General features: G+C 37.1%; 1 long non-coding RNA gene across 1 annotated transcript in view; it reads right to left on the reverse strand.

Annotated features, from left to right (window-relative positions):
- Window positions 1–9,560: 9,560 nt before the first annotated feature.
- Window positions 9,561–14,526, reverse strand: part of LOC105947665 — a 30,585-nt gene continuing 25,619 nt past the window's right edge. Inside the window, exon 2 of the long non-coding RNA XR_001171096.3 lies at window positions 9,561–12,559. This is a non-coding gene — a long non-coding RNA (uncharacterized LOC105947665). The remainder of the gene's footprint in view (window positions 12,560–14,526) is intronic.

Consider the following 14,526-nt stretch of genomic DNA (forward strand, 5'->3'; position numbering starts at 1 on the left):
TCTAGTTGTTCAAGTGTTCAGAAATCAAATGTAAGTTTGATTATGTAAATATCTATATTACCAAGGAACCTAGAATGTAAAGTGAATCAAATGGACCTTGATAATCAACAGGTCTTTTCCTGCAGAAACGACCCCCCCCCCCCCAAAAAAAGGCATAGCCATTATATTCAATATTCAAACACTGTTCTATTACATATTTCAAAATTATATAATTATCTAATATAAGGAAAACTTCTTCATTGACTACTATAATGCCTTTGACTGTACAGACAATAAAACTAGAGTCCTTAAATATACAGTGCTTCAGTATGAGCTTAACATGGAACAGCTGATTTTTTGGTTGCATGTTGTCTTCATAGCTTTTTAAGTTATCTGCAAAAAGCTGGGTTGCAAAAATCAGCTGCTAGTGTTAAAATTGCGTGAGTAAAGAAAAGTAAAGAATATCTTACTGCCCAGCATCAATAAAACAAAGATTCTAAATTGATGAGAAGAGAAGAAAGTAGCATTTTTTATTCTCTTGGCTTTAAAGATATCTACAGCCGTGAAATTAAAATATTTTTGCTTCTTGTGATGAAAGCTATGGAAAATCTGGGCGAGATATTAAAGACTACAAATATCATATTGTTAACAAAGGCACATACAGTGTGAGCTATAAAAATTCTAACATATGGCAGTAAGAGTTGAACTATCAGAAGAATGAGCAGTGGAAAATCAATACTATAGAATTGGAAACAAGTGTTGAGAGTTCATTGGGCTGCAAAGAAAAACAAATTAGTGAATGCTACCATAAGCTAACTTAACTGCTAAATTGTATTTTAAAAGGAAATAACTATGTTAGCATGGTTTTATGGTACAGTAACTCAGGAACCCATTTATGTCTCTGTTTAACTGATTATTAGTCCACAGTCAGTCAACAACATCTCCTAAGCTACAATTTGTGGACATGTGGCAGAGTTTTTAGTAAAGTAAACTGTATTAAACCTAAAACCCTAACTTTGTGTCACAGATAAATTTATTGTTTACATTTATTACTACTGCACTAGAGATCTTCAAAGAATTATGCGGACTTAAGGAGAGAGAAGAAAGCTTAGTTTAGGCTGTACTTTTAAAATATAAAATTATATGAACATTACAGAAAACAATAAATTGCCACCCTTGTGACACTTACCAAGCACCTTCCATTACAATGAAATTATGGGGGGATGTTTCATTGTGGGTAAATTGCATATGTTGCAGTTGCCTTTTAAAATGAGACAGCTCGTTTTTTTATTACTGAGCTTTGTATCCAGATATGCTGCTTGAATCTTTTATGATGGAATGAAATTAAACAAGATTTATTAAATGAATTTCTCACATGCATAATGAACCAAGGCTGCCCAATGTAAAATACATACAATACATTTATCAACCCGTTAACTGAAAACCAATAAAGGAAATCTGATTTTTTGTTCTCATAGTTGCTTTGTTAATCACATAACTTTTAATTTTTATCCACAGTAATCCAGGAAGTTTTTCAAAACTCTATAGATATTGTGTATTTAATCAATAAAGAACTATTAATGTGACGCAATTACAAGGTCTTTTTAATCATTAAGGGACCATAGCAGAGATATATTACTGCAGCATTTTCTTAATAGAACACAAAGCAAGAGATTCTAAATTATAATGTGATATTGCACAGCAATATAACTAATAATAACTAATGTCAAAAGTATTTTATATCTGAAAGTGTTTATAATTTAGAGATAGGATTCATGCTGAATCTGTGTGCCTAGAATATCCATGACTATATTTGTATACACGCCAAATATTTTGGAGCTACCATAACATGTAAGAGTGGGAGCTTCCATGACATGATTGGACATCCCCTTAGACATCATCATAAAAAGTACTATTCTTGGATATACAATGGTCCTGCTATTCAGAAATCTTATTAAACACATTTTATAATCATCACAATTATTATGATATATTTATAAAGCAGCACCAAGTTACACACACTTTACAACAATTTTTGGAAATGTACAATAAACATGGGCTACAGAGTAAAACAGTAGGATTAGATACCTTAAAGTAGCTTAAAACAAACACTATGGCAACTCCATCTCATATTTATAAATACTCATACACACAACACAACAAGCAACAAACATCTTTGCTTTATACTTAGGGATAGGGCTCTTTCTCCTGAAGTACCTTCTGCAGTCTAAGTATAAAAGCACATAGTAAAAAAAAAAAAAAGGTATAGTGAATAATTTTTATCTATGTTTACACAATTCATTTACTTAGCAATGCTCTTTATTTTAATTATGTGCATTTTACAGAAAACACATCTTTATTTATATAATATTATAGACAAGTGTATATGGTTATGGATTATTATATGGTTATGCATTTGTATATACAAGAATGAGACCCGTTATCTGAAACTCGTTATCCAGAAAGCTCTGCATTACAGGAAGGCCATCTGCCATAGACTCCATTTTAGTTACATTTATAAAAATGATTTCCTTTTTCTCTGTAGTAATAAAACAGTAGATTGAACTTAATCCCATCTAAGATAGCATGAATCCTTATTGGAGGCAAAACAATACCATTGGGTTTAATATTTGCATGATTTTTTAGCAGATTTAATGTATGGAAATCAAATTTATGGAAAGATCACTTATCCGGAAAACTCCAGGTCCTGAGCATTCTGGATAACAGGTCCCATACCTGTATTACCAAAAGTAGTAGGAAAGCTTAATTCTGTGGGTTGCACAATCCAGTTTAATTGCTAAACATAAAGGCCAAGCGAGTGCCTTGTTGCAGAAAAAACTGCACCAGCCCAAGTTTCTAGAAAAGCACCTTACTGAGAAGGATGCCTGGAAGATATAGGTAAGATGGTGGCATGGAGATTCTTTAGAAAGTTCACTGAGCCAGTACAGCTTCTAGGTTTGGGATAGACCCCTGACCCCCCTTAAAAAGGGCTTTTAAGCACTGGACAACTTAGCATCCCAAGTATTTGTTCATAATGGTTTCATTTTCCTCAAGTTTTATTATACAAATTAGGGTTTGGATTTGGTTTGGCCACATCTTTTGTGGAGGATTTGGTATTTCAAGGACAAAAGAATTACATTTCATAAAATACAATTTATTTAAAAGAAGAAATTAGATGCCCCCATTGGGTCTGCCTCCTCTATATTTGCGCCACTGATTGGATATTAATCAGTGGTGTAACTATAGCGGAAGCAGACCCTACGGGGGGGGGCAGGGGGGGTGTCTGGACCACAGGATCAGCTTCCTCTATAAAATTCCCCCATCCCCAGACACTTATACCTACACTGGCATGAGCGGGGCAGGAAGCAGGGGGATGTGATCAATTCGGAGGGTGGGGGTGGAGGGAGGAACTGGTTGGAGACTCTGTGAGCGCTAGGCCCCTCTGAAGAGGGGCACATAGTTGTAACGTCACTGTATCCAAGTCCACTTCAGGGTCTTTTTTTCAAAGGAAACTACAGAGAAACCTATATACCTGTTTATAAATATTTCCCTCATTTCATTTCCCTGATTTTTCCTGAATTTTACACCATTTTTTCTGCTCCCCTAAAAAATGTTTAAGGAGAGAGCTCCACAATCGCCTTAATGTAAGTTTCACTAGTGTATTTTTCAAAAAATAAATAAGGATGCTTATTTACTAGGTATTACAGTTTAATCGTATAATATTTGGTAATTGCACTAAAGATGGTTGTCTTTCTTTTTGTTGTGATTGTAGTTCTACCACACCTCAGTGCATATTAATTCTTTGGTGTTTTTCTTTAAAATGGGGTATTGAGCATTCCTTTTCCCATATCCATTAAATTATACCTCCTTAGGTATAAAATATGGCACCTACTTTTGCAACAGATTTACAGTATATGCATTGCCTTTTTAACCATTTCTAATTTCCTTTCTTTATGCTTTGTGACATAGAGAAGCTGGAAAACAATATAATTTATTTGGAACTAAATAAGTGACTAGAAGAAAATTATTTTCAAAGCTCTTGTGACAGTATTCAACAATACAGAAGTGTCTATTCTTGTGTCCTTGCCCACATGAGAATTGCATTGACTAAATCAAACGGAACATTCATTGGGGAGCAAGGAAAAATAAAATTAGCCACTTAATCTTAACACATAATAAAAACTATAAATGCAGACATTTAAAGTTCTCGTTTTTTTATCATTTAGACACTATAGGGGCTATGTAATAAAAGGCACTTTAAAAGTTTGCCCAGGTGCAGTAACCCATAGCAATCAATCAACAGGTAGCATTTACTGGTCACCTGTTTAAAAGTAAACATCTTATTGGTTGCTAAGGGTTACTGTATTAAGTAAATGTGCAAACCTGGAAAATGCATTTTTCTCTACCACCAGATGTATGCTGATTTATATACTAGATACGACCACAGCTGCTGTGTGCAAAATGCAGTTTTGGTATAAGTCGCCATGTTATTGCCCACAATGCAGTTTTTTTTCCATCTTAATTGTATATGTGCCTGACACAATGACAGACCATGTGTAAAACAAGTGCAACTCTGCTTGCACTTCAACATAAATTGGTGCTGAAAATCTTTAGGATGTCTGGGCACAATTCTTTGGGAAGAAGTGTGCTGTGTCTTTATTCAAGGGTGCTGTAGGGACCTTGGAGGAACCACCCAAGGAGTGTCAATAGAAGCACTGGTGCAAAATTTGTAACAGGAGGTAGTATGACGAAAGCAGCACCTAGTGTAACTTTATACAAATGCAAGAATAAGATATTTATCTCTCAGCCAGCCAACAGATTACTGTACTTTTAATGGAGCAGCAGAATGTAGTTCTTGCCTATACTTTAAAGTACACTTCTTTTTTTCCAATTTGTTCATCTCTGTCCTTTTAGTTTATCCCTGTCTAAGGATATTTTCCTGTAAATTATGATCCATATAAGACCTGTGGCACCCAGGACATTTTGACATCCCATAGCAAAGCATTGCTTGGTTCTTAAAAGAGAAGGGAAGGCTAAGTCACAGATGTTAGGCACCCCCAGTGAATTTAATCGCTTACCTTTTACCCTGGGCTGGTGCTCCTGTGAGAAGAAAACTGCAACAACCTGGGGTAGCTGAACGCGAATGACTCCTCTTCCTCCTTATGTTTTTGCACGCTTGCACATGCACATGCACATGCGCCAGCCCCAGAAGAAAGAAAAAACACTCACTTGCATCTACCCCGGGCTGGTGCTGTTTTCTCCTAACAGGGGCACCAGCCCAGGGTAAAATGTAAGCGATTAAAGTCACTGGGAGTGCCTAACATTTGGCACCCCCTAGTGATTTTTAACTTTCCTTCTCGTTTAAGTAGATATGTGCTGTCATTCAATATATATTAATATTTATTACCAAACTTGCCATTCTTTATGAGAATCTAGATGTTATCACTCAAATTGTTTTATTATGTATCTATCTACTCATTATTTACATATTTTCTCCTAACGGGAGCACCAGTCCAGGGTAAAAGGTAAGCGATTTAAATTTTTCGATTTTTACCTTTCCTTCTCCTTTAAAAATCTCAGCTGTCAATCATCAATTGCCTTCCCCGCCACTATGCCTAAAGCAGACAATTACTTTCACTTTACATTCAGCACTCACTTTCCCCCTCCATCCTTACCAACTAATTGTGTAGCCAGTGCAAGGGCATGTGCATCATGTCCGTCATATTGGCACATAAACAAGATTTTGGCATGATGCAAAGATTGCCTTAATAACAGTGCCCACAAAATGGTACCTGCCTATTTGCTGTGATTGTGTAATTCCAAGACTGAGGGAAACATGATTGACATTATGTGCATAGTGTAAGTGAAGTTTATTTTCACATAATAGAATTTATTGACAGGTCCCCTTCAATATATAGGGTCTATAGTATTCGTCTCTGGAGTACACTGTACATTTTCAGTAGTTCCGTGAGCAGTTTTGTGCAAACAATGGATTGGGAATCAACAAAACAGGACCTAGGTCTAAACACAATCCCAGAGAGGGAATAACAAGAGGCACATCATGCAGCCAATTAGGATACCCTAAACCTTAAGAATTATCTAGTATGTGTCCCCTCTGGCACATTCTTGTCACTGTCTCCCTAGGGATTAATTATATCACATTGTGATATGCCATGTTTCAGATAAGCAATAGCAAAAATAGTAACTGCACTGTATGCAAGTAATCAGTTTGGTCACATATTCTGGCAACTAGAAGTTGCAAGTGGATCCTAGGCATTTTCATCTAGGCATTTCATCAAGTTTATTTCTAAAACTTACTACTCCAGAGATTGAATTTATATATATATAGAAACAGCTGAATTGGCTTTTTGAGCCTTATTTCAGATACATTAGTATTTGGTGTTATAAGCACTTGACAACCATAGTATTTGTCTTTATGAACTATAATGGTTTCCTCTCTAGAGATTTATTCTGAACTACACAGAAAGCCCCAGGGAAACTGACAAAGGTATAAAAGGAATACCAAAAGGGCTTATTTACAAAAGAAGTGTAAAGTGCAAAATCAGGACCAATTTGACATTTATTCCCACAATACAAGATTTTTTTACCACAGTTTCAGCATAATTACACATGGTGGAATAAGGTGCAAAATGTTATGGCCAAAATCAAGGTTGCATTGCTTTGTGCTGGTTAGTAAACTGCATGTAAGTGGGAATAGCTTCCCTGCATTGTGGCTTTTTTAGGCTGCAGTTCTCCCAATTTTGCACCAATCCTTGCACCAGGGCTGGCAAGGTTTGCCTGTCAGTCCTATTTGCAACCCCTGGAAATGTGCAGCCTGGAACAAGGACTTGTATATACAGTAAAAGCCTTTTTTTTTTTACCAGGTGCATAGCATTTCCTGAAAGAGAAACTTTCACTCAATAAATTATGGGAAGATATATATATGAGGAAGGCTGAAAGGTGCCAACAGCCCTTCCACTATGCAAAAAAAAAACAGTGAAAGTCTTCTTGATAAGATAGCAATGAATCCTGCTCTACAGATTTCTAAAACATGCTTAATTACTGTTACATAAGAGGTTTCACTCTACCTTATCATTTCTAAAAAGCTGCTCTTGTAAATAAGGTTACTTTCCCCATATTTACAGAATGTGCAATTGAACTCACCCTTTGATAAATATGTCCCAAAAATGCTATACAAGTGAATAGTGGGCTGTGTACCCTTTGTTAAATATGTCCTTCATTATGTCTTTTCACAATAAATGACATGGGGCGCTGTAGCCCATTTTGGACTAACTGTGGTCCTCTTGTGGCATTATACAAAATGGCTGTGCTGTAGCCACAATCGAATGGAAGGAAACTCTTATATGTTTACCTGGTTAAAAAAAGGCCTTGCATTCCCAGCATATTCATTACTCACCAGCCTCACATAGGAAACAGCAGACGTATAATTTGTGCCCAAATCCCTATACAATACATATTATTAATATACCAATGAGATTCCTATGGGTGATTCCTATGGGCGATTAACCCCAGACATGCTAGTAAGTTCACTGCAAAGATTGATATATTAAAAGCATTACCTCACCCAAGAGGAATGCCATAAACTTTTCTTCTGTCCCAATGCTGTTTGTCTCTTTTTGCCTCCTGTGCTTAGCTATAACTTACATACATAATACTTGTATGCAGGACTATTTCTGCTATTAACCCAAAACTTAACACAAAAACAAAGGAGTCATTTTCATGTTTTTACCTTAAGTTCTTGATGTGAGATTTATTTTATTCATTCAACTGAAAATGGGCATAGCCCATCTTTTTGTCACCCAGGCCTCTGGTGAGAAGATTACAATCAACAGTACACCGAGATACAGTGGCTATGCATTATGACACATTACTGTAAGAATAGTTGCCTAGAGACACTGCTTATATATTTAAGAGAATGTAATGCTTAAAACCTGTATTTATGAAAAGTCATCTTGGAAGCTTCATGATTATTTCAGAAAAAGGATTCCATACATTGACAGAAAATAAGATGTTATATTCGGTGTTCTTATTTATTGACAGCGTAAAGTCCTACAATGTATACATGTTTCACAAGGTCTTTGAAATATGGAAAGTGTATATTTGATGTCAGTGGTTGCTGCTTGTTAAAATAAGATTAAACTTCTGCTTGTTTCAAAAAGCTTGGTCTAGCTCTGACAGATAGTACTATACACTGACAGCCAAACCAGATTTATTTCTCAAACCCGCTGAAACAAGAATAAGGTCAAAGAAAATGGGACTGTATTATAGAGTTGGGTAATATATCAAAGCAAACATGTGGGATTCATAATTCATAGAACACCATGTTTATTATATATTCTGCTCATTTTGGTCCCCTCTCAGGAATCTTGACAGCGATCTAGAAGGTAACAAACAAGCTGAATTTGTTATAAACTCTGGCCCTCATTTTCTATTACCAGGCACCATGCTAGGAGAAAAAATGCAGGCAAAGCTAAAATGCCTTATATTAATCAGTTGTGTGTAAGTACCCTTTGCCTCTAGTGCCAATGTGTCTTCTGCAACTATTCAATTTAATTAAGGGGTCTAAAAATATATGCCCAAGTCCCACTCACATCAATCCCATTTCGTACAATTTATTGTATTAGCTGGCGCAAACATTTACACCTACATTTGTGCAGCAACGCTAGAATTAAAAATACTGCAGTGTGAAAAAATAACAGAGCAGTGCCAGGCCCAGCGTCAATGATGCCCACGGCATGTGCCCCATTCATTCCTGTGATCCCCTTCCTCCCTGGAGTCATAGCGATACGCAGTGAGGTAGATTCAGAAAGCCTTACTTGGGTTAGGCAAAGGGGTACATACCCAGCGCCCCCTTGTTATGCACTAGGCATGTGCCACTTCTGCCTACCCATTGTTCTGGCCTTATATGAGTGAATTACACTCTCACACATTACTAAATAAGGCCCACTATGTACGTTTGTGCTATTTTTTAGAGTTTTTGCAATGAGCAGATATGTTCCTGGTCCTGTCAACTGAGACAGCAGTTATGATGCTACACCACACAATCCCCTAGACCAGGATGAAGGGAAGTAGGAATTGTTAAAGCAGATAGTGCAGTTCGCCTTAATGGCAGAAGCAGCACTGGCTATGAGTGGCAATGGAATTGTGTCCAAATTGTATAATTTTTCTATGTAATTTTTATAGATACAGCATTTATATAATACATGATCTTAAATAAAAATAGCAGTGTGCTGGTCCTTATGAAACACATCTATGATACTTGGACTGTATGTATACATTTTTTTCTGAAAAGATTTGGCTAAACACACACAAAAAAATGAGAAATCTATATTTACAAAATGTTAACGCCATCATGAAAGGAATCAGTTTTCAGCCCATTAGGGTGTTAAAAAAAATAATCAGTGTGTATGTAATAACTAATACTCCCACAAAACACTAGGAAAATGGTGCCAAAATAAGGCCACCCACAGGGTGGAGACAAAAAGAGAGTGAGAAATGTGTATAGAGTTGGCTGATAATAACTAGATAGGGTTCTCAACAAAACAAAGAATATTTTGCAGTAATGTGCAAAGATTTATTTCATTTCACAGGAATAAAACAAGAACATTGGTAAGAGGTTGTCAGATGTAACTCTTGTTCGCAGTCAGAATCAATCGTATGCTATTTGCCTCTCCTACTGCATGTGGTTATTGCTGGTGTCATCCATATCTAAAATATACTAAAGATGTGCACAGTAGTTGTCTTACATGCCCTATTATTAATAGACCATGGGGCTTATCACCCCCATGGTCTATTAATAATCGGGCATGTAAGACTATGCCTTCAAAAATTAGACTGACAATTTTATTACTCAAGGCCCTGTAGCAGAACCCCCTTTAGGTGATAGTTGTAAATCCATGGTGAAACTGTGTCTGGGGGGGGCAGTTGCTCAGTCTGCACCTTGGCCCCAGCACTAAAAGTTACGTTATTGGCCAACAGGGGAAATGCGCATGCAGCTGTGGATAGATTTATAGTTAAACACGGCATACAGTCTGTTATTATAAAGCCAACCTTGACCATGAGAATGCTGCTGGAATACTGGTCATAAAGATCAGCTACCATGTATGCTTCTTTAGAACATAAATGAATAAGAAATTAAATAAATCCTGCACAATGCTGATCATTTTGGAATTACTTACCCTATGAGCAGATCTACACTATTCCATGTAAAACAAGGTAAAAACACTTTCCCCTTGACTTTGTCCATTAACTAGTGTACAATACTAGTGTGCAATAAGTATCAGCATCCAAGTTCTTTTATGGATTAATATGCAATATTGAATCCCTTTTATCTGCTACAAGACAAAAAAGAACAGCCTTCTTCACCTCTTGTATCAGTTATTGGTTGTAATTCTGCATGTCCAATGCAGAAACTCATTTTTTGTACAGCACTGTGGGGATGTTAATAATAAAAATAATAATCTCACTGTTCAACTGCCTTTCTCTTTGTATTACTTTTTATACTATAAAATTCCTTCTCTTTTGTTCTGTTGAGCTACGGTCCTGTCAGACTTCCTAATATTAATTTTCATTGCCTAGGGTTAAAGTACTATGACATTTACAGGTCCTTAGCATTATACCAGAACATAATCATAAAAGAGAACAGTTTGGTGAACACATTATTAAATTTCCTTCAGGCCTGCCACGGGAAAGCCAATGCATGGGCAGATACATTCTTCATGATGAAACTACTATCACTTAAATCAAGTCAGGAGACTGTGAGCTCATGCGTATGCTTTCTTTACTGTCACAGCCCCAGTGAGAGAGAATCCTTACACCTGCTCCCACTTATTCCCAACAGGATTTAAACTGAGTGAAGGCAGAATTCTAGCAAACATAAATACTTATATAGTGGTGGTTACAATCGGTTTGTAAATTAACAAGTAGAAAAGAGGGTTGCTTTTCATATAGAAATATTTTGTTCTTCTGTTAAACCTTACAAATAGTTTTGATTTACATACAGAAGTTATACATATTAATATATATTAATAATACAAAAAAATATTTCATTTTGTTTCACGCCACAATTGCCACATGAAACAAACGTTAGAATAGGGTATTATCCTGGGTTCCATTAACTACTTTTAAATACACAGATCCTAAACCCAGGCAGTGGTGGTGTGATTTGTACTACTATTATGCATTGTGACTTCTCATTATCTTGTTTTAAACCCATCCTCCCCAATGGTTTAGTACAGATTAACAAGTATTTGCAATTCTCAAATGGTTTAGCCTTTTTAAATTGACCTTTAGCATCAGTTACTTATTGTAGCCACATTTACAGCACCGAAGAACTGTGTGAGAAGCTTCTAAGCTCTTTCTAAAGATTCTCTCTGGAATTCTTTGACCTTATTAAATGCATTGCACGATGATCCTGTTTCTTGGAAGAAAAAGTAAAATAATAAGATCAAATTTTAATGAGTCAGCTCATTGATTGTGAATACTTGAAATTCTGAGATCTACAATCACGGTCATGAATTGCTTTTTGTATGACTGCATTACCAAGGAGAGAAAGAGAATTTCTAAGTAACATGTAATGCTGTCGTTCTATGAAAAATATTCTCATCTTTTTCTATCTGTTGCATCTTGTGATAGTTGTATGAAGTTTTAATAAATTGAATTAGACCTGGGTTTCTTTAGACTTCAAACTTGAGTTTTGAGAATAGCATCACATGCTCACGTCACTGCTTTCTAAACTAAACCAAAGGTGTTAGAATCACCCCCCCCCCCCCCTCAATTTTTACCCCAGTTCCAATTTTTAATGTAAGCCAGTGGGAAAAAGCACTGAAAGTTACTCTTTCCAGATCCCCCAGACAGAGTCATTATCTGCAGCTTCTTGAGAATAACATCACATACTCCTAGTTCCGATGTATAATGTAAGAAAGTGGGAAAAAGTAATGAAACTTACTCATCTCGGATCCCCCAAGCAGAATCATTATGTGCAGCTTCTGTATTAATCTATAGGAAATGTTTTTGTTGAGTATTATGTAGCATTGACAGGCAGACCTCAGCTTACAGATGCTTAAGCAAGCATTCACCCTAGACCCTACCCAAATGTTGAGCGAAGTCCCCCTTATAGAATGGTTACAGATGAATGAGGTCATTGCTATATCAATCTAACTGCAATAGTCCCACCAATATTTAGCAATAAAATAATTAGTTGCAAATCTGTCTTATGGCCTTACCTGCAATTTAAGTTCATGGTATCCATACTATTCTAGATTCTTTCCTAAAATCTACAGCATTTTTTAGTTGTTTTTCAGTAGTTCTTCAGTAGTTTGGGAGTGTAACGTTTCCACTTTTGTAAGTATATTTCACGACAACAAAAATTATTTCTTTTTATTATAAACTGTACTGTTGGCACTCATAATTTTTCTTCTTTTTAGATTGTTAACACAGTGTTTGGGGAGCCTTGTTCCCAAGCTGAGCTGCAATTGGACCTTCTTCTGTTCTTCTGTCATTCACCATAAGCTAAGGTCCATCTCGAAGGACATCATTGTGAGTCAGTAAAAAGCTTTATCTGTGAAGTGAATGTTGTAGTTCAAATAAATAAACTTCAAATATAAAAACACTAATGCAGTAGAATATTAAAGGCAGGATATATTTTTGTTTCAAGTTTTTTAAGCATTTAAGAGTATACTGTATTTTATCCTTATGCCATAATATCAATCCAGCAGTCAGATAAAAACACACAACACTGTATAGCTGACCCTTTTATTCCATCAACTTTCTACTGATCCAGTGTCAGTGAAATAAAATAAAAACTATGCTCCAGTACAAACATACACATACTTGAATTCTTATAGAAACAAGAAAAATCCTTTTTTTGCGCTTACAGTAGCCAAAAAATGTGTACTAAGTTAGTACTTACCTACTAACAGTTCTCTGGAATATGTGATAGCAATAATAATTTCCGTCTTAAATATGCCCCTTCAGGCCTGGGCCTAGGGTGGCACAAATTTAGGGGCAGCATGCCACCCAGCTGCACTCACATATGGATCACTGGGCACAGGACGCTCAGAAAACTTCATTGCATCCTGTCCCCAGTGCTCTATATGTGAGCTAAATGGATGCGCATATGTGTGATCCTGTGTGGAGGGGGTCTCTGTGTGCCGTAATTAGAAATCCGGCATTAGTTAATGTATCGCCCACTATTTGAATGCAGAATATTTTAAAGACAGCATCACATTACAATCTATATCAGTGCTGTCCAACTTCTGTGGTGCCGAGGGGTGGAAATTCTCTAGCATAAATATTGGAGGGTCGCTAATGGAAGACAGTTTTGACCACTCCCCTTTTTTAAACCACACCTACTTCAAACCACACCCATGTTATCACAAGACCATGCCCACATTAATGGTGGTAGCACAGCAAAAACCCAAATGCTTGGTGCTATCTGCAGGGATATCAACCATCATTCATCTGTGAAAGAATTATACTATGTCATATTAAAATCCATTTGCTTCTTCCTCCCCCTGTGGATAGCACAGCAACCCCCCGCACTGCTACACAAAGGTAAGCCATCAAAGCAACCAGACAGGTGGGGGGGCACCAGTTGGACAGCAAAAACCCAAATGGTTGGTGCTCACTGTGGGGATACCAACCATCATATGTGAAAGAATTTTATGACATATTAAGACACACTCTTAAATCCATATGCCTCATCCTACCCTGTGGATAGCACAGCAACCCCCAACACATAATTACACACCTAGGGACAATATAATGGCTATTTCCAGCTACTAACAAACTCCCAGAACAAACCCCTTCCAGGTTCCCCTCCCACAGGCAGCATAAGGCAGGCAGAGCATGGCACACACAGACAGTACTCTGCCTACCTTATGCTGCCTGTGTGTGACATACTCTGCCTGCCCTATGCTGCCCCTGTGTGCCATAATCTACCTGCCCTACCCTGCTGTGTGTGTCATAGTCTGCCTGACCTATGCTGCCTGTGCGTGTCATACTCTGCCTATCCTATGCTGCCTGTGTCATACTCTTTCTGTCCTATGCTGCCTGTGTATGCCATACTCTGCCAGTCCTATGCTGCCTGTGTGTGTCATAATCTACCTGCCCCACTCTGCTGTGTTGTTCCATACTCTGCCTGTCCTATGCTGCCTGTATGTGCCATACTCTGCCTGCCCTACCCCACCTGTGTGTGCCATGCTCTGCTTGCCCTTAGCTGCCCGTGTGTGCCATACACAGTACATACAGTGACACAATACTGGCACTGCTCCTACAGTCTGAGGTGTGAAGAGGTGAACAATGTGGGGGTTTACAGCCTGAGGTGAACAATGCAGGGATTAAAAGGTGTGAACAATATAGGAGATTATATGTTTAAACAAAACAGGGGAATTAAATCACTGATCTATATAATTATATACATGAAAATCCCATGTTAGACACTGAACACAGATTCCCTTGGAGTATGCTGCATGGCTATTATCTGTACTATATTTCAGATATATGTAGAAAACTACATTTTAAAGG

The sequence above is a fragment of the Xenopus tropicalis genome, chromosome 6 (assembly GCF_000004195.4).
Source record: "Xenopus tropicalis strain Nigerian chromosome 6, UCB_Xtro_10.0, whole genome shotgun sequence".
In the NCBI taxonomy this organism is placed as follows: domain Eukaryota; kingdom Metazoa; phylum Chordata; class Amphibia; order Anura; family Pipidae; genus Xenopus; species Xenopus tropicalis.